Source organism: Leptinotarsa decemlineata, unplaced genomic scaffold, assembly GCF_025532065.1.
Source record: "Leptinotarsa decemlineata unplaced genomic scaffold, Ldec_3_MD MMD2_tig00001973_RagTag_RagTag, whole genome shotgun sequence".
NCBI classification, from domain to species: Eukaryota; Metazoa; Arthropoda; class Insecta; order Coleoptera; family Chrysomelidae; genus Leptinotarsa; species Leptinotarsa decemlineata.
This window is the reverse complement of record NW_027412572.1, coordinates 3,416,533-3,437,751: the sequence shown is the minus strand read 5'-3', so window position 1 is coordinate 3,437,751 and position 21,219 is coordinate 3,416,533. Positions and strand designations below refer to the sequence as shown.

Below are 21,219 nucleotides of genomic sequence, written 5' to 3'. Positions count from 1 at the left end.
CCAACACTGACATAAAAACTTGGCAAGTTGACTTGAGTGTCATCGATTTCAGTAATTATTATCCAGCCATTCTCTTTGAATAACTGCATTATATACAGGAGACCCATGTAATTAAAACTTCAAAGGTAAATATTCGTTTTGAGGACACCCGGCGATTTAAAAAAATGTTTTGAGCCTACTCACGTATTTTGATGCGTAGATTACGAATCCGAAAGAAAAAAGCGGCGCTCTCCCTTATTTTTAAAGTTACTACCCTTCAAAGTTCAGAAAAGGGCAACTTTTCAGCCTACTTTTTCACAAGAAAAACTATTCAAAAACACAAGCATTTATTCACTAGCTCACCTTTACACCTTGACTCAAAACTTATTGCAATATATTCAAAACTTATTTCATGTTGAGGTATTGATAATAGGAAAGTGAGCAAAAAACATAGCAATGTTTTTTTAAGATGATATCCTTTAAAAAACTATAAATAATTTCCGTGGTTTCTTTAGTTTAAAACGCCTTGTCAACTTGTTTTCTATGTTACAACATTAGTTGTGTGTATTTTAATTTAAGTTCAAAGTTCGTTAAATTCAAGTCTGACAAATGGTTAGATAAACGGAAATGCATAAAATAACAGTTCTACAAATGATTGGTTACGGAGATAAAACCAGAGCACAACAGGAAGTAGCTCGCCTATTTCATGAAAAATTTCCTAATCTACCGCCCATCGAGAAACAATGAGCAAAATAGAGAAGCAGTTTCACGAGCTTGTTCATGTGGAGCTGATAAAGAAAGCAGCTGCCAAGGCAATGAGTGATGAACTCAAATTAGATGTGATACTTGAGTTTGAGGAAAACCCACATTCATTGAGTAGACAGGCATCCACTACATTCAATGTTAGGCATACATCGATAGTAAACATATTAAAAGAAAATAAAATACGCCTCTGTAAAATGATACCTACTCAGGAGCTCATGGAAGACGATTTTGATAGAAGAACTTATTTTTGTGAGCAAATGATGGACATGTTGGATAACAATATCATCCAATTAGAAGACGTTATATTTTCTGATGAGTGTACTTTGTGTCTTAACGGTCATGCTAATCGGCAAAATTGCCGCTACTGGTCAACGGAAAATTCTCACTCGATGAGAGATGAACACAAGTAATACCCTCCAAAGATTAAAGCTTGAGCTGGTATTGTAGGAAACCATATCATTGGTCCCTTTTCATTTAAGGCAACTTGAATGGCGATAATTATTTGGCACTTCTTCAAAATGATGTCATTCCAAATTTAGCAAATTTATATCTTGATCCAGGAAACCCTCAAGTTCAAATGAATACGATATAGTTTGAGCAGGATGGAGCACTACCACATTATCAAGTTAATGTCCGACAATGCCTCGATACAACATTCCCCAATCGGTGGATAGGGAGGCGAGGATCTATTGAATGGCCAGCGCGATTTCTTTTTATGGGGATATGTAAAGATCAATGTGTACAAAACTAAACCTTGAGCTTTGAATGACTTAAAAGAACGAGTAACGATTACGGTTAGGTAGGTCACGCCTGATATGTTAAATAATATTGGAAGACAGTTTTATTAGAGATTAGGATGTTTCCAAGACGTTCGCGGTGAACACTTTGAACATCTACTTCGTTAACATCCATAGTTCTTTTTCGTATTCTACATTTCATTACGTTTTGCATTACATTTTAGTTTTTGAGGGTATTTTATCGAATTTCGGTAACCACATGATTTTAATTTATTTTATCTTAACTATTGCAATAAACTTGAAAGCAATAACATTTTTGAATATAAAATAAAGTGACGTTTCAAAGTATATATCACAAACCTATACTTCCCATTTAAAAAATTGGGGGTTGTACCTGTCATTCGAAGGGGGTTGAAGGTAGGGGTGGAATTTTTACGTTGAAGAATGTCAAATTATAATTTACATTTGACGTGTGTCGGGACTTTGTAAAAATATATACAGTAAACGAAATAATGAATTTTTTCCATTCGGCTTTCAAACACTGTATACAGTTCATACAGATACAAGCCTATCATCACACTTTAAATCTTTAGTCGCTTAAAGGCCTCTCTACATGACAGCCCCCACTTCAGTCCTGCTACAATTCTCAGCTATAATATCCCAAGGACATTGATAACTAACGAAATAATTTTATCACAGTTTTCGAAAGCACGTTATTTGGTAACATCCCGACGCCGAAGGCGGAGGGATGTTACCTAAAATAACGTGCTTGAGGAAGTTGTGATAAAATTATGAGTTATTTATCAATGTTCGAGGGAAATTCGGTGAGAAAATTTTTTGCAATTCGAACAAAATTATTTATTGAACACACAGTTATTAAAAGAACAATTCGTATAATGATATTCCGTTGATCTTGCTGTATTTGCCTCGGTTACTGCATAGGTGTTTCCACGCATACTATTGATTATTTGGTTATGATGTTCCTGATCAATATTCAAATAAGGTTTTATGGAATTTCCATTATTGTGCCCAGTAATTTTCAACAATTGCTGTTCTTGAACTCCACTCTTAGCTAGTTGACTGACTGCAGTTGCTCTATTAGAGTGATTGGTTATTTTCCTCTGTTTCGTATCCAAGCCAATTGCTCAGCAGAAGATTTCGTCCATCCGTTGATTATATTTCTACCCAGAGGCATATTGTCATACCAGTTATCGCTTCCTGTCTTCCAGTGACGATTTGGCTTTAAAAATAGTCTATTTGTCTTGATATTTGTGCCTCGTTTTGATAATAATTTAATGAATAATCTGACAGGACAAGCATTGTTATCACTATTTTGAACTAACCATTTGCTAGAGACGCAGTTCTTTGAACCCCCTTGGCAGGTTTTACTGAAAATTGGATTATATTCTATCAAATAAGCAAGCAGCACCTTCACCACCTCTCCAAGCCAATTCCACCGCTGCTATGTGATAAAATTTACGTAGGAGTCCTATAGGGGTATTTTCACCCCAAAAGTTTATAATTTTACTCATTTCATTTGAAGTTAATGGTATTGAGCTTGTTGTACGTTTAGTGGGATCTGTTTGTAAATTTCTTCGTGCTGCGTCGCGTGCATTCCGCGTTTGTTTGAATGCAACACTTTTAAAGGGGTCTAGCATGATATTATACTCCTTGTAATACTTTTCTTGTAATAATTTGCTTGTTATATTCTGTGCTATCCTTTTTTCTCATATTAATCGCCCAATCCTTGAGTATTAATGCAAGCTCTTCGAGAGTACGATTTCCATCCAATTCATATTTTCTGGCGTCACAAAACTCCATAAATATTTTCCAAGTGTATTTTTTACTATTGACAGTATTTTTTGGTGTATCTTCTTCAATGATTTTGTCAATTGCCGCATCATTTTGAACACCAAAGCGAGGAAGTGAAATTTAGAAATAAATTGAATTACTGAAATGTCAAACAACTTTATTGTGTTGGTTGCTTAGCAATGTCATGACATAAGTGATAACTACCCGTGAAAACTATCCATGGGTAGTTATCAGTGTAATGATGGTTTCATTGGTTATTTCGACACACATGACTAGAAATAGACAAATTTGATAGAATAATTTTTTTGGCAAAAAATTTTCACCGAAAATGTTTGCAAAGCGAAAACACGTATCCAAGAGGTACATGTACCCCAGTCAAGAATACCACATCGCAGATGGCAGATGATATTTGCACAAACCTCGCAAAGAAAAGACAGAAACCTCGCGAAAAAATGACAAAACACAAAAAGTCCGCGTACTTATATTTTTCCAGCAGAAAGAAAGTATTTTAAATAGCTCTGTGGAAATGTTTCGTACCTAGTTGTCATTGTTGAAGCGAGAGTTTGAATACGGAAATACGAATAGATATAGAGTTCTCTCGTTTTCAGCAATTGCGTTTTCTTAAACAAACATTTGGTGGAGTACAGTTTAGGTTTTTTGAATAATATTTTCAAGATTATATTTTGAGATATATACAATATTTTATTACAGTTTCTGCTAGAGACTGGTAAGTATATGGTGATCAAATTTTTGTACTCCAGTATATTTCTCAAACGGCTCAAGTCTGAGCCGTTTTACAACATAGTTTATGTGGTCATCCCATCTCATATGCCGATCCACAATATCTCTCAGATACTCAATTATTTTCGTTCTTTCTATAACAGCACAATTGCAGTTTGTTGTGTTAGTATAGTCTCTGTCATATCTATGGATTATGTTATTTCCAGGTTGATCGTTCAGCAATAGAGTGAATGGCAGATAAGGCGATGACAAATATGTTGTTTGTCGTTCGCTTCAGTTTTGTTCGAAGAATGATACTCCGAAAGGAATTCAATTTCTAATTTTCGGAAATCATCGATTTCATGTTGCTGATGCACTGACGAGAAGGCGAATAGCTCGAAACCGGTCTACAAAAGTGCTCTTTCGTATAATGGGGAATGAATTCGGGTTATTACAGCAAATGCAAGCTTGAATAAAATAAAGTTGAGTTTAATTCATGAGTTTTTCAAATTCACTTCGAAAAGTATTCAAATTGATGTTTCAAATGTTGGGTTTTGATTTTTTAAGTGATTTGTTTCTAATTCACATATTGGCAACAGCGCCTATATCAAGTTGAAATGATTTATACGTACCTAGATATTCTACTTTAGAAAAAGAAAATTATCTTTATAAATCAACAATTAAGACAGTTGTTTTGTTATTTATTTATATAGAGGAAGATAGGTTAGGTGCACAAAATGTGATATGTCACAGAATGTCTCGGAACTCGGAACGTAAGTAAACAGAACAGCACGCCTCTGAAATATGCCATCTTTATTTGTATCATACAGGTAACAGATTCATTGTCCTTTATTAGCTATAACCGATGTTTCTAAATAGTGAAATAAAAACGAATCCCTTTAAATGTTGAATGCTTTATTTCTTTCCTCTTTTTTAAGTATTTGAATAAAGAAAAAGGTTGAAATGATACGTTTAAAATGCGTTGTTTTAGAGCTCTTTTATGAAAACTACTTGATTTTCGTCAGGAGGAACATTCCCCATTGAAAATCAATTCCGGTAGTTTTATCGTCAACTGCATATGCAGGAATTAGCCAAGGGACTAGTTGTTTTCTGAGAGGTGTCAGTCCATTAACCTACTGTGTAGGGAATTGAAACTGGCCTGAATAATATATAGATACAGTTGGAAAGCATTTTTTCTCGAAACAAAAAACAAAAACACCACAAGAAATACTATCCAATATAGTGTACAAATTTAACTGTGGAAGCTGTCACAAATGATATGTTGGTCAAACCGGACGGTATCTCAAAACATGAGTTTCAGATCACATGAGAGACTCTAAGGTACAAAATATAAAAAACCCCACAGCTCGCGTTGAACATGAAAGAGAATATAGATACATTTTTTATTTTGATCATTCAACTATTCAAGATGTTCAACCATATTTATCCAAAAGACTTTAATTAAATTTAATTTAAAAAAAAATTATGAACAAAGATATTTATTTTGTTTGAAATTAACAACAAATAAATAATAATTGCAGAAAGAAACTTTCCCTCAGTTATCTCAATGGTTCGATTTTGTTCCATCCTTTTCATAAAAGAGGACGTATGCCTCTCCACTCACAAGCTATTTTGGTGAAATTTGTGACACGTGTGAATCATTGTATTTGTGCCGCGAATCAGCATTCTGCGGGTGTTCGCAGTATGCTGAATAATGCCCTCTGTAAGTAGTTCTACTGTGATTTAAAAGTGCATATAGATTATAACAAGTAACCACATTCATTGCTGCAAAATTGTCCATATTCAATCATTCTAGAGGAAATTCGATGACATCATTCAATTTGCCTCTAGATCTTTCCGTTGGAGAGAATCTTTTTAAATGAATTACTAAAATATGGGAAAACTTGTGGATTGATAGGGACTTTGTGCATTTTCTACTTTCCTTGCATTTAGAACACGTCAGTTTTTCATTTCCATCCAAAGTTTCTTATCTTGTGAACGAATCCAAGCATTACCACAAACTTAATTGGTCGGTTCTTTGTGGTATGGAGAGAGACAAATCCCAGAAAGGATCAAAGGTTACTGATGAGTGTCCACAGTAGGTATGTGCATTTCATCGTGGATTTCAATTGACCAACGAAATTATCTACAATTTTAGAGTTATGCATCCTCAAATATGTGAGCCATGACTCTTGTGCTTTTTGGCTGTCGCTCAATTTTTCGTCAATCTCCGTTAAGATTGGTTCAAGTTTCTCATTAATTATATTAACGTCTTCATATAAACCTTCTAAAAGATAACGAAGAAACTCCTGAGCGTCTTGATGGAAATTACCCATGAATCGAGGAGCAAAATTTTGAATCTGATTTTTTAAGGATGCCGTATTTACTACTCTATCAAATGCTTTGATTAAAATACTTTCCATATTAGAAATACTAGTATTGATATCTTCCATGAATTCATCGTTTTTCAAATATACCAAAAACCATCTCGTGTTTGATAAACACTGGATTACGCTCTTCATGAAACAGGTGTAACCAATATTTTTCAACACATTTAACCCAAAGGTTTCAACTGAAGAATTTATTACTGAACAATTCGAAATATTTTTGAAACCCATTTCAGAATTTTGCTGAGAGAAAGTATTTTTTCCATTTGCTTTTGTTTCAATTCCATGAGGTTGTTTGTTATTACCTCTCTTTTCTTTATAAAGTTGGTTTTCAGGAAACATGTAAATTTCATCAAGTTTTTTTAGAATCGGGAAGAGTACCTACCGTGAAAAGAGGCCGCATTTCCTCTTTGGATAGCTATACTAACTTTTTGAATATGAAAAGATGTGGCTCTTGATTCGTGGGTTTCATTGGTTACCTTTTTTCCAATTTCATTGATGAAAGATAAGGCTTCAGAGCCAAAAACACCAAAAGTTTCAACAGCTATTGGGCGAGAGATATAATCATTTCCCAAAGTCTGATATTTCCGTATTTTGGAAAATAAATCTAAATTCTACCTGTTCACCGAGTGCGATTTTTTCTTTAAAAATTAACAGTTGTTTCGGTGTTGCAATGAGTATGAAGATTAATTTTGTTTCGTATGGTAAAATGTTTCCGCAATATTTTGATAAAGGACCCCGCACATTTCTTATGAGAAATGGCTTGCCATGAATTTTGCCGAAATTTTGATATGTTGTAGTTTTTGATGTGCTGATTGAAAGTGTCCACAGCCAAAGCTCAGAATTGTACAGTTTTCGAGATGTGAACCTTTGAATATAGATTTTTTCCATTTTTTGCAATTTTTGCTCATCAATCGAGAGCTCTCACTTCTGGTTGGGATAGAATTTGGATGTTCAGCAACCACAATTAGTTTTATGAATAATCTTCTTCAGTTATAATAGATGCCGCCATCGATAATTTTTCATACACTGCTTCACACTATCTCGATAATCTGAGAATGTGGTGCTGTGACATTTTCCTCAGATAGGCTCAAAATGGATGATAGCATCTCACAGCATCTGTATCTTTCATACCTGAGAGTACTCTCCAGATAGAATGAAGGGTTTTAGGTATTGGAAGCGAACTATTTTGCGCCATAATATGTTTTACCTAAAAATGGGGTGTTCCATCGCGAGTGGCGGACAGTGTATATTACTTTGGCCAACTCCATTCAGGTGGTAGGTGCATTTTGAGCATTTCCATCAGTCCTGAGAGTTTCATCGTTCCACCTCGAATATTACGGAAGATACGGGGGTGTTTCCATAAGAAGTGAGACAAATTCGGATTTTTCGGAATTGAAATTTTTTCAGGGAAAAAGTGTATTCGTAGTGAGTTGATAGTCCTGATCACTAATCTGAAGGAATTTTGAGCTTATTTTGCCCCTTAATATGTTTTACCGTAAAAATGGGGTGTTCCATCGCAAGTGGCGGACAGAGTATATCACTTTGGTCAAGCCCATTCAGGTGGTAGGTGCGTTTTGAGCATTTCCATCAGTCCTGAGAGTTTCATCGTCTCACCTCGAATATTACGGAAGATACGGGGGTGTTTCCATAAGAAGTGAGACAAATTCGGAATTTTCAGGATTGAAATTTTCTCAGGAAAAAAGTGTATTCGTAGCAAGTTGGTAGTCCTGATCACTAATCTGAAGGAATTTTGAGCTTATTTTGCACCTTAATATGTTTTACCGTAAAAATGGGGTGTTCCATCGCAAGTGGCGGACAGTGTATATCATTTTGGCCAAGCCCAATTGGGGGGTAGGTGCGTTTTGAGCATATCCATCAGTCCTGACAGTTTCATCGTTCCACCTCGAATATTACGGAAGATACGGGGGTGTTTTCATAAGAAGTGAGACAAATTCGGATTTTTCGGAATTGAAATTTTTTCAGGAAAAAAGTGTATTCGTAGTGAGTTGGTAGTCCTCATCACTAATCTGAAGGAATTTTGAGCTTATTTTGCCCCTTAATATGTTTTACCGTAAAAATGGGGTGTTCCATCGCAAGTGGCGGACAGTGTATATCACTTTGGTCAAGACCATTCAGGTGGTAGGTGCGTTTTGAGCATTTCCATCAGTCCTGAGAGTTTCATCGTTCCACCTCGAATATTACGGAAGATACGGGGGTGTTTCCATAAGAAGTGAGACAAATTCGGATTTTTCAGAATTGAAATTTTCTCAGGAAAAAAGTGTATTCGTAGTAAGTTGGTAGTCCTGATCACTAATCTGAAGGAATTTTGAGCTTATTTTGCCCTTAATATGTTTTACCGTAAAAATGGGGTGTTCCATCGCAAGTGGCGGACAGTGTATATCATTTTGGCCAAGCCCAATTGGGGGGTAGGTGCATTTTGAGCATATCCATCAGTCCTGACAGTTTCATCGTTCCACCTCGAATATTACGGAAGATACGGGGGTGTTTTCATAAGAAGTGAGACAAATTCGGATTTTTCAGGATTGAAATTTTCTCAGGAAAAAAGTGTATTCGTAGTGAGTTGGTAGTCCTGATCACTAATCTGAAGGAATTTTGAGCTTATTTTGCCCCTTAATATGTTTTACCGTAAAAATGGGGTGTTCCATCGCAAGTGGCGGACAGTGTATATCATTTTGGTCAAGCCCAATTGGGGGGTAGGTGCGTTTTGAGCATATCCATCAGTCCTGAGAGTTTCATCGTTCCACCTCGAATATTACGGAAGATACGGGGGTGTTTTCATAAGAAGTGAGACAAATTCGGATTTTTCAGGATTGAAATTTTCTCAGGAAAAAAGTGTATTCGTAGTAAGTTGGTAGTCCTGATCACTAATCTGAAGGAATTTTGAGCTCATTTTGCCCCTTAATATGTTTTACCGTAAAAATGGGGTGTTCCATCGCAAGTGGCGGACAGTGTATATCATTTTGGTCAAGCCCAATTGGGGGGTAGGTGCGTTTTGAGCATATCCATCAGTCCTGACAGTTTCATCGTTCCACCTCGAATATTACGGAAGATACGGGGGTGTTTTCATAAGAAGTGAGACAAATTCGGATTTTTCGGAATTGAAATTTTTTCAGGAAAAAAGTGTATTCGTAGTGACTTGGTAGTCCTCATCACTAATCTGAAGGAATTTTGAGCTTATTTTGCCCCTTAATATGTTTTATCGTAAAAATGGGGTGTTCCATCGCAAGTGGCGGACAGTGTATATCACTTTGGTCAAGCCCATTCAGGTGGTAGGTGCGTTTTGAGCATTTCCATCAGTCCTGAGAGTTTCATCGTTCCACCTCGAATATTACGGAAGATACGGGGGTGTTTCCATAAGAAGTGAGACAAATTCGGATTTTTCAGGATTGAAATTTTCTCAGGAAAAAAGTGTATTCGTAGTAAGTTGGTAGTCCTGATCACTAATCTGAAGGAATTTTGAGCTTATTCTGCCCTTGATATGTTTTACCGTAAAAATGGGGTGTTCCATCGCAAGTGGCGGACAGTGTATATCATTTTGGCCAAGCCCAATTGGGGAGTAGGTGCATTTTGAGCATATCCATCAGTCCTGACAGTTTCATCGTTCCACCTCGAATATTACGGAAGATACGGGGGTGTTTTCATAAGAAGTGAGACAAATTCGGATTTTTCAGGATTGAAATTTTCTCAGGAAAAAAGTGTATTCGTAGTAAGTTGGTAGTCCTGATCACTAATCTGAAAAAATTTTGAGCTTATTTTGCCCCTTAATATGTTTTACCGTAAAAATGGGGTGTTCCATCGCAAGTGGCGGACAGTGTATATCACTTTGGTCAAGCCCATTCAGGTGGTAGGTGCGTTTTGAGCATTTCCATCAGTCCTGAGAGTTTCATCGTTCCACCTCGAATATTACGGAAGATACGGGGGTGTTTCCATAAGAAGTGAGACAAATTCGGATTTTTCAGAATTGAAATTTTCTCAGGAAAAAAGTGTATTCGTAGTAAGTTGGTAGTCCTGATCACTAATCTGAAGGAATTTTGAGCTTATTTTGCCCTTAATATGTTTTACCGTAAAAATGGGGTGTTCCATCGCAAGTGGCGGACAGTGTATATCATTTTGGCCAAGCCCAATTGGGGGGTAGGTGCATTTTGAGCATATCCATCAGTCCTGACAGTTTCATCGTTCCACCTCGAATATTACGGAAGATACGGGGGTGTTTTCATAAGAAGTGAGACAAATTCGGATTTTTCAGGATTGAAATTTTCTCAGGAAAAAAGTGTATTCGTAGTAAGTTGGTAGTCCTCATCACTAATCTGAAGGAATTTTGAGCTTATTTTGCCCCTTAATATGTTTTACCGTAAAAATGGGGTGTTCCATCGCAAGTGGCGGACAGTATATATCATTTTGGCCAAGCCCAATTGGGGGGTAGGTGCGTTTTAAGCATATCCATCAGTCCTGACAGTTTCATCGTTCCACCTCGAATATTACGGAAGATACGGGGGTGTTTTCATAAGAAGTGAGACAAATTCGGATTTTTCAGGATTGAAATTTTCTCAGGAAAAAAGTGTATTCGTAGTAAGTTGGTAGTCCTGATCACTAATCTGAAAAAATTTTGAGCTTATTTTGCCCCTTAATATGTTTTACCGTAAAAATGGGGTGTTCCATCGCAAGTGGCGGACAGTGTATATCACTTTGGTCAAGCCCATTCAGGTGGTAGGTGCGTTTTGAGCATTTCCATCAGTCCTGAGAGTTTCATCGTTCCACCTCGAATATTACGGAAGATACGGGGGTGTTTCCATAAGAAGTGAGACAAATTCGGATTTTTCAGAATTGAAATTTTCTCAGGAAAAAAGTGTATTCGTAGTAAGTTGGTAGTCCTGATCACTAATCTGAAGGAATTTTGAGCTTATTTTGCCCTTAATATGTTTTACCGTAAAAATGGGGTGTTCCATCGCAAGTGGCGGACAGTGTATATCATTTTGGCCAAGCCCAATTGGGGGGTAGGTGCATTTTGAGCATATCCATCAGTCCTGACAGTTTCATCGTTCCACCTCGAATATTACGGAAGATACGGGGGTGTTTTCATAAGAAGTGAGACAAATTCGGATTTTTCAGGATTGAAATTTTCTCAGGAAAAAAGTGTATTCGTAGTAAGTTGGTAGTCCTGATCACTAATCTGAAGGAATTTTGAGCTTATTTTGCCCCTTAATATGTTTTACCGTAAAAATGGGGTGTTCCATCGCAAGTGGCGGACAGTGTATATCATTTTGGTCAAGCCCAATTGGGGGGTAGGTGCGTTTTGAGCATATCCATCAGTCCTGACAGTTTCATCGTTCCACCTCGAATATTACGGAAGATACGGGGGTGTTTTCATAAGAAGTGAGACAAATTCGGATTTTTCGGAATTGAAATTTTTTCAGGAAAAAAGTGTATTCGTAGTGAGTTGGTAGTCCTCATCACTAATCTGAAGGAATTTTGAGCTTATTTTGCCCCTTAATATGTTTTATCGTAAAAATGGCGTGTTCCATCGCAAGTGGCGGACAGTGTATATCACTTTGGTCAAGCCCATTCAGGTGGTAGGTGCGTTTTGAGCATTTCCATCAGTCCTGAGAGTTTCATCGTTCCACCTCGAATATTACGGAAGATACGGGGGTGTTTCCATAAGAAGTGAGACAAATTCGGATTTTTCAGGATTGAAATTTTCTCAGGAAAAAAGTGTATTCGTAGTAAGTTGGTAGTCCTGATCACTAATCTGAAGGAATTTTGAGCTTATTTTGCCCTTAATATGTTTTACCGTAAAAATGGGGTGTTCCATCGCAAGTGGCGGACAGTGTATATCATTTTGGCCAAGCCCAATTGTGGGGTAGGTGCATTTTGAGCATATCCATCAGTCCTGACAGTTTCATCGTTCCACCTCGAATATTACGGAAGATACGGGGGTGTTTTCATAAGAAGTGAGACAAATTCGGATTTTTCAGGATTGAAATTTTCTCAGGAAAAAAGTGTATTCGTAGTAAGTTGGTAGTCCTGATCACTAATCTGAAGGAATTTTGAGCTTATTTTGCCCCTTAATATGTTTTACCGTAAAAATGGGGTGTTCCATCGCAAGTGGCGGACAGTATATATCATTTTGGCCAAGCCCAATTGGGGGGTAGGTGCGTTTTGAGCATATCCATCAGTCCTGACAGTTTCATCGTTCCACCTCGAATATTACGGAAGATACGGGGGTGTTTTCATAAGAAGTGAGACAAATTCGGATTTTTCAGGATTGAAATTTTCTCATGAAAAAAGTGTATTCGTAGTAAGTTGGTAGTCCTGATCACTAATCTGAAAAAATTTTGAGCTTATTTTGCCCCTTAATATGTTTTACCGTAAAAATGGGGTGTTCCATCGCAAGTGGCGGACAGTGTATATCATTTTGGCCAAGCCAAATTGGGGGGTAGGTGCATTTTGAGCATATCCATCAGTCCTAACAGTTTCATCGTTCCACCTCGAATATTACGGAAGATACGGGGGTGTTTCCATAAGAAGTGAGACAAATTCGGATTTTTCAGGATTGAAATTTTCTCAGGAAAAAAGTGTATTCGTAGTAAGTTGGTAGTCCTGATCACTAATCTGAAGGAATTTTGAGCTTATTTTGCCCCTTAATATGTTTTACCGTAAAAATGGGGTGTTCCATCGCAAGTGGCGGACAGTGTATATCATTTTGGTCAAGCCCAATTGGGGGGTAGGTGCGTTTTGAGCATATCCATCAGTCCTGACAGTTTCATCGTTCCACCTCGAATATTACGGAAGATACGGGGGTGTTTTCATAAGAAGTGAGACAAATTCGGATTTTTCGGAATTGAAATTTTTTCAGGAAAAAAGTGTATTCGTAGTGAGTTGGTAGTCCTCATCACTAATCTGAAGGAATTTTGAGCTTATTTTGCCCCTTAATATGTTTTATCGTAAAAATGGGGTGTTCCATCGCAAGTGGCGGACAGTGTATATCACTTTGGTCAAGCCCATTCAGGTGGTAGGTGCGTTTTGAGCATTTCTATCAGTCCTGAGAGTTTCATCGTTCCACCTCGAATATTACGGAAGATACGGGGGTGTTTCCATAAGAAGTGAGACAAATTCGGATTTTTCAGGATTGAAATTTTCTCAGGAAAAAAGTGTATTCGTAGTAAGTTGGTAGTCCTGATCACTAATCTGAAGGAATTTTGAGCTTATTTTGCCCTTAATATGTTTTACCGTAAAAATGGGATGTTTCATCGCAAGTGGCGGACAGTGTATATCATTTTGGCCAAGCCCAATTGGGGGGTATGTGCATTTTGAGCATATCCATCAGTCCTGACAGTTTCATCGTTCCACCTCGAATATTACGGAAGATACGGGGGTGTTTTCATAAGAAGTGAGACAAATTCGGATTTTTCGGGATTGAAATTTTCTCAGGAAAAAAGTGTATTCGTAGTAAGTTGGTAGTCCTGATCACTAATCTGAAGGAATTTTGAGCTTATTTTGCCCCTTAATATGTTTTACCGTAAAAATGGGGTGTTCCATCGCAAGTGGCGGACAGTGTATATCATTTTGGCCAAGCCCAATTGGGGGGTAGGTGCATTTTGAGCATATCCATCAGTCCTGACAGTTTCATCGTTCCACCTCGAATATTACGGAAGATACGGGGGTGTTTTCATAAGAAGTGAGACAAATTCGGATTTTTCAGGATTGAAATTTTCTCAGGAAAAAAGTGTATTCGTAGTGAGTTGGTAGTCCTCATCACTAATCTGAAGGAATTTTGAGCTTATTTTGCCCCTTAATATGTTTTACCGTAAAAATGGGGTGTTCCATCGCAAGTGGCGGACAGTGTATATCACTTTGGTCAAGCCCATTCAGGTGGTAGGTGCGTTTTGAGCATTTCCATCAGTCCTGAGAGTTTCATCGTTCCACCTCGAATATTACGGAAGATACGGGGGTGTTTCCATAAGAAGTGAGACAAATTCGGATTTTTCAGGATTGAAATTTTCTCAGGAAAAAAGTGTATTCGTAGTAAGTTGGTAGTCCTGATCACTAATCTGAAGGAATTTTGAGCTTATTTTGCCCTTAATATGTTTTACCGTAAAAATGGGGTGTTCCATCGCAAGTGGCGGACAGTGTATATCATTTTGGCCAAGCCCAATTGGGGGGTAGGTGCATTTTGAGCATATCCATCAGTCCTGACAGTTTCATCGTTCCACCTCGAATATTACGGAAGATACGGGGGTGTTTTCATAAGAAGTGAGACAAATTCGGATTTTTCAGGATTGAAATTTTCTCAGGAAAAAAGTGTATTCGTAGTAAGTTGGTAGTCCTGATCACTAATCTGAAGGAATTTTGAGCTTATTTTGCCCTTAATATGTTTTACCGTAAAAATGGGGTGTTCCATCGCAAGTGGCGGACAGTGTATATCATTTTGGCCAAGCTCAATTGGGGGGTAGGTGCGTTTTGAGCATATCCATCAGTCCTGACAGTTTCATCGTTCCACCTCGAATATTACGGAAGATACGGGGGTGTTTTCATAAGAAGTGAGACAAATTCGGATTTTTCGGAATTGAAATTTTTTCAGGAAAAAAGTGTATTCGTAGTGAGTTGGTAGTCCTCATCACTAATCTGAAGGAATTTTGAGCTTATTTTGCCCCCTAATATGTTTTACCGTAAAAATGGGGTGTTCCATCGCAAGTGGCGGACAGTGTATATCATTTTGGCCAAGCTCAATTGGGGGGTAGGTGCGTTTTGAGCATATCCATCAGTCCTGACAGTTTCATCGTTCCACCTCGAATATTACGGAAGATACGGGGGTGTTTTCATAAGAAGTGAGACAAATTCGGATTTTTCGGAATTGAAATTTTTTCAGGAAAAAAGTGTATTCGTAGTGAGTTGGTAGTCCTCATCACTAATCTGAAGGAATTTTGAGCTTATTTTGCCCCTCAATATGTTTTACCGTAAAAATGGGGTGTTCCATCGCAAGTGGCGGACAGTGTATATCACTTTGGCCAACTCCATTCAGGTGGTAGGTGCGTTTTGAGCATTTCCATCAGTCCTGAGAGTTTCATCGTTCCACCTCGAATATTACGGAAGATACGGGGGTGTTTCCATAAGAAGTGAGACAAATTCGGATTTTTCAGGATTGAAATTTTCTTAGGAAAAAAGTGTATTCGTAGTAAGTTGGTAGTCCTGATCACTAATCTGAAGGAATTTTGAGCTTATTTTGCCCTTAATATGTTTTACCGTAAAAATGGGGTGTTCCATCGCAAGTGGCGGACAGTGTATATCATTTTGGCCAAGCCCAATTGGGGGGTAGGTGCATTTTGAGCATATCCATCAGTCCTGACAGTTTCATCGTTCCACCTCGAATATTACGGAAGATACGGGGGTGTTTTCATAAGAAGTGAAACAAATTCGGATTTTTCAGGATTGAAATTTTCTCAGGAAAAAAGTGTATTCGTAGTAAGTTGGTAGTCCTGATCACTAATCTGAAGGAATTTTGAGCTTATTTTGCCCTCAATATGTTTTACCGTAAAAATGGGGTGTTCCATCGCAAGTGGCGGACAGTGTATATCATTTTGGCCAAGCCCAATTGGGGGGTAGGTGCATTTTGAGCATATCCATCAGTCCTGACAGTTTCATCGTTCCACCTCGAATATTACGGAAGATACGGGGGTGTTTTCATAAGAAATGAGACAAATTCGGATTTTTCGGAATTGAAATTTTTTCAGGAAAAAAGTGTATTCGTAGTAAGTTGGTAGTCCTGATCACTAATCTGAAGGAATTTTGAGCTTATTTTGCCCTTAATATGTTTTACCGTAAAAATGGGGTGTTCCATCGCAAGTGGCGGACAGTGTATATCATTTTGGCCAACTCCATTCAGGTGGTAGGTGCGTTTTGAGCATTTCCATCAGTCCTGAGAGTTTCATCGTTCCACCTCGAATATTACGGAAGATACGGGGGTGTTTCCATAAGAAGTGAGACAAATTCGGATTTTTCGGAATTGAAATTTTTTCAGGAAAAAAGTGTATTCGTAGTGAGTTGGTAGTCCTCATCACTAATCTGAAGGAATTTTGTGCTTATTTTGCCCTCAATATGTTTTACCGTAAAAATGGGGTGTTCCATCGCAAGTGGCGGACAGTGTATATCATTTTGGCCAAGCCCAATTGGGGGGTAGGTGCATTTTGAGCATATCCATCAGTCCTGACAGTTTCATCGTTCCACCTCGAATATTACGGAAGATACGGGGGTGTTTTCATAAGAAGTGAGACAAATTCGGATTTTTCAGGATTGAAATTTTCTCAGGAAAAAAGTGTATTCGTAGTAAGTTGGTAGTCCTGATCACTAATCTGAAGGAATTTTGAGCTTATTTTGCCCTTAATATGTTTTACCGTAAAAATGGGGTGTTCCATCGCAAGTGGCGGACAGTGTATATCATTTTGGCCAAGCCCAATTGGGGGGTAGGTGCATTTTGAGCATATCCATCAGTCCTGACAGTTTCATCGTTCCACCTCGAATATTACGGAAGATACGGGGGTGTTTTCATAAGAAGTGAGACAAATTCGGATTTTTCAGGATTGAAATTTTCTCAGGAAAAAAGTGTATTCGTAGTAAGTTGGTAGTCCTGATCACTAATCTGAAGGAATTTTGAGCTTATTTTGCCCTCAATATGTTTTACCGTAAAAATGGGGTGTTCCATCGCAAGTGGCGGACAGTGTATATCATTTTGGTCAAGCTCAATTGGGGGGTAGGTGCGTTTTGAGCATATCCATCAGTCCTGACAGTTTCATCGTTCCACCTCGAATATTACGGAAGATACGGGGGTGTTTTCATAAGAAGTGAGACAAATTCGGATTTTTCGGAATTGAAATTTTTTCAGGAAAAAAGTGTATTCGTAGTGAGTTGGTAGTCCTCATCACTAATCTGAAGGAATTTTGAGCTTATTTTGCCCCCTAATATGTTTTACCGTAAAAATGGGGTGTTCCATCGCAAGTGGCGGACAGTGTATATCATTTTGGCCAAGCTCAATTGGGGGGTAGGTGCGTTTTGAGCATATCCATCAGTCCTGACAGTTTCATCGTTCCACCTCGAATATTACGGAAGATACGGGGGTGTTTTCATAAGAAGTGAGACAAATTCGGATTTTTCGGAATTGAAATTTTTTCAGGAAAAAAGTGTATTCGTAGTGAGTTGGTAGTCCTCATCACTAATCTGAAGGAATTTTGAGCTTATTTTGCCCTCAATATGTTTTACCGTAAAAATGGGGTGTTCCATCGCAAGTGGCGGACAGTGTATATCATTTTGGTCAAGCTCAATTGGGGGGTAGGTGCGTTTTGAGCATATCCATCAGTCCTGACAGTTTCATCGTTCCACCTCGAATATTACGGAAGATACGGGGGTGTTTTCATAAGAAGTGAGACAAATTCGGATTTTTCGGAATTGAAATTTTTTCAGGAAAAAAGTGTATTCGTAGTGAGTTGGTAGTCCTCATCACTAATCTGAAGGAATTTTGAGCTTATTTTGCCCCCTAATATGTTTTACCGTAAAAATGGGGTGTTCCATCGCAAGTGGCGGACAGTGTATATCATTTTGGCCAAGCTCAATTGGGGGGTAGGTGCGTTTTGAGCATATCCATCAGTCCTGACAGTTTCATCGTTCCACCTCGAATATTACGGAAGATACGGGGGTGTTTTCATAAGAAGTGAGACAAATTCGGATTTTTCGGAATTGAAATTTTTTCAGGAAAAAAGTGTATTCGTAGTGAGTTGGTAGTCCTCATCACTAATCTGAAGGAATTTTGAGCTTATTTTGCCCCCTAATATGTTTTACCGTAAAAATGGGGTGTTCCCTCGCAAGTGGCGGACAGTGTATATCACTTTGGCCAACCCCATTCAGGTGGTAGGTGCGTTTTGAGCATTTCCATCAGTCCTGAGAGTTTCATCGTTCCACCTCGAATATTACCGAAGATACGGGGGTGTTTCCATAAGAAGTGAGACAAATTCGGAATTTTCAGGATTGAAATCTTTTCAGGAAAAAAGTGTATTCGTAGTGAGTTGGTAGTCCTGATCACTAATCTGAAGGAATTTTGAGCTTATTTTGCCCCCTAATATGTTTTACCGTAAAAATGGGGTGTTCCATCGCAAGTGGCGGACAGTGTATATCACTTTGAACAACCCCATTCAGGTGACTGGTGTATTTTCTAGATATACTAGTATTGATATCCTCCATGAATTCATCGTTTTTCAATCGTAAAAAGAAGCCGCATTTCCTCTTTGGATGCATATACTAATTTTTTGAATATGAAAAGACGTGGTTCTTGATTCATGGGTTTCATTGGTTACCTTTTTTACAATTTCTTGGATGAAAGTTAAGGCTTCAGAGCCAAAAACACCAAAAGTTTCAACAGCTATCGGGCGAAAGATATAATCATTTCCCAAAGTCTGATATTTCCGTAGTTTGGAACTTTCTCCTGAAGAAGCAGCAGCACCGGCTTTCGCAGAGGTAGCAGGAAGATGGCAAGTTGCTAATGTATCCACACAAGTAAAGTCCCAAACAACAGATTTACCGTTTTTCCATGGAACAAGTGTCATACCATCCGGCCGTTTTCCGTCGTCTCGACTTGTGCCTATGGGTTCTAAAATTGCAGGAATTTTAACTGAAGTAAAAGCCCCTTTGATACGATCATTTATTGCACAATGGCGAGATAATATCCTCCCTGGTTCAATTTTGAAATAATCAACGATATTAAAAGAAAAAATGAAATTTTTAGAAAACAGAAAACTAAAGATTCGGTATTCTCAAAGAAGAATTCCGATCTCTTTGTCGATCCATCAAAAAAAATCAATTTAGCATACAGAGAATATAAAAATAAATCTGAAAGGGCAATCAAAGAAGATCCTACCAATTTCTGGTCATACATTCAAAATAAAAAAGGTACATCAAGAATTCCTAGTATTCTATTCTGGGACGATGTTGAATACAACAATGCCTCCGAAATCGTTAATGCATTCGCACAATTTTTTGAAAGAACATATTCTACACCCCTACAATCATATGAACACACGAATGTTACCTCAAACAAGCCTATCATTTCTTTAAAACATTTTTCACTATATGAAGTCTGCAATTCTCTCAACAAACTAAAACCAAAACTCACAAGCGGGATGATACCATACCTAGCTTTTTCGTTAAAGACTGTGCACACCTCCTAGCCATACCATTACAGTCAATCTTCAATCTAGCACTGAGTACAGGATGCTTTCCTAACAAATGAAAAATATCAAAAATTTGCCCAATTTTCAAAGTTGGTGAAATAAACAATATCATCCAAAACTACCGACCTATAACCTTGTTATCAAACTTTGCAAAGGCTTTTGAGATGTGCTTATACAACAGAATCTTTCCTGATGTTAAGAATTTAATTTCAAACAATCAACACGGTTTCTTTAGCAGAAGATCAACAATAACTAACTTAATGTGCTTCACACAATCAGTACGTAATGCACTTAATAATAACCTACAAGTAGATACTGTCTACACAGATTTCTCGAAGGCGTTTGACAAGTTGGATCATAACATTCTTATCAATAAACTTCACCAATATGGATTCGACTCCCAACTCTTGAACCTTTCCGCTCATACTTAACTGAACGTTTTCTATTCGTAGATTATAGGAGTCACAAGTCGTTCCAATTTATTGCAACCAGTGGTGCCCCTCAAGGAAGCAATTTAGCACCTCGTTGACCCTAAACTGAGTTTCTCCATCTACTATAACACAATAACATGCTCAGCTAAACGGATGCTAGGGCTCATTTATCGTAACTGTAAGAACTTTCGTAGCAAAGACAGTTTTTTAACTCTTTTCAATGAATACGTCAAATCTCGTGGAATATGCCTCCCTTATATGGTCACCCATATACAATGTCCACATAAACAAAATCCAGTCTATACAAAGAGGCTTTATGAAATATATTACTTACAAGCTAGAAGGAGTTTACCCTGAACAAGGCATCGACAACAGAATTCTACTGAATAAATTCAATATATTATCCCTTCAAAACCGAAGAACCTACTACTCTATAATTTTCATTTATAAACTAGTGAATAATCTGATTGACTGTCCCGAACTACTCTCCCACTTCAACTTGCATGTTTCACGAATCAATTCTAGAAATGAACTGACTTTTTATCTACCAAATTCTAGAACAAACATATTACTCAAGTCGCCAGTTGTTGCAATGAGCAAACTTTACAATCAACTCTGTGAAAATCTCGACATTTATTATGAACCTATTGGTCAAGTTAAGAACCACGTTAAGAAACTTTTACACTCTAGTCAAAATACATGAGACCAAATTGAAAGTTATTCTACCATGTGAGCTCGTTGATCCTACTGTATTACTGATGAATTATGTTTTTTTTGTAATACACCTGAACTATGTTTTTACTTGTTAGCTCTATATCTGACTTAAGTTTTTTTTCAATTACTCTCCTAGCTTGCTGCACACACGTGTTCCACCTAATTTTTGCTTAACTCTCCTAAATGTTTACTTTATTTTATTTTTTGTTTACTCGCTTCAGGTGTTTCTGGTTGATAAATTAGTTCTGTATTCATGTATATGTGTATGTATGTATGTATATATGTATGTGTATTGTGTGTATATAGGCAGATATAAACTGTAACATGCTTGATAATAATATTAATATGTCTTGTTATTGGGATTTACTCCTGTTTAGACATTAAACATTTTTTTTTTATATTTTTTTTAAACGACCAGCGCTAAAACCGCAGCGCAACT

At 37.6% G+C, this 21,219-nt stretch overlaps 1 pseudogene; it reads right to left on the bottom strand.

Annotated features, from left to right (window-relative positions):
* Positions 1-5,577: 5,577 nt before the first annotated feature.
* On the bottom strand, positions 5,578-6,631 carry LOC141482764 (ubiquitin carboxyl-terminal hydrolase 2 pseudogene; annotated as a pseudogene).
* Positions 6,632-21,219: the final 14,588 nt, after the last annotated feature.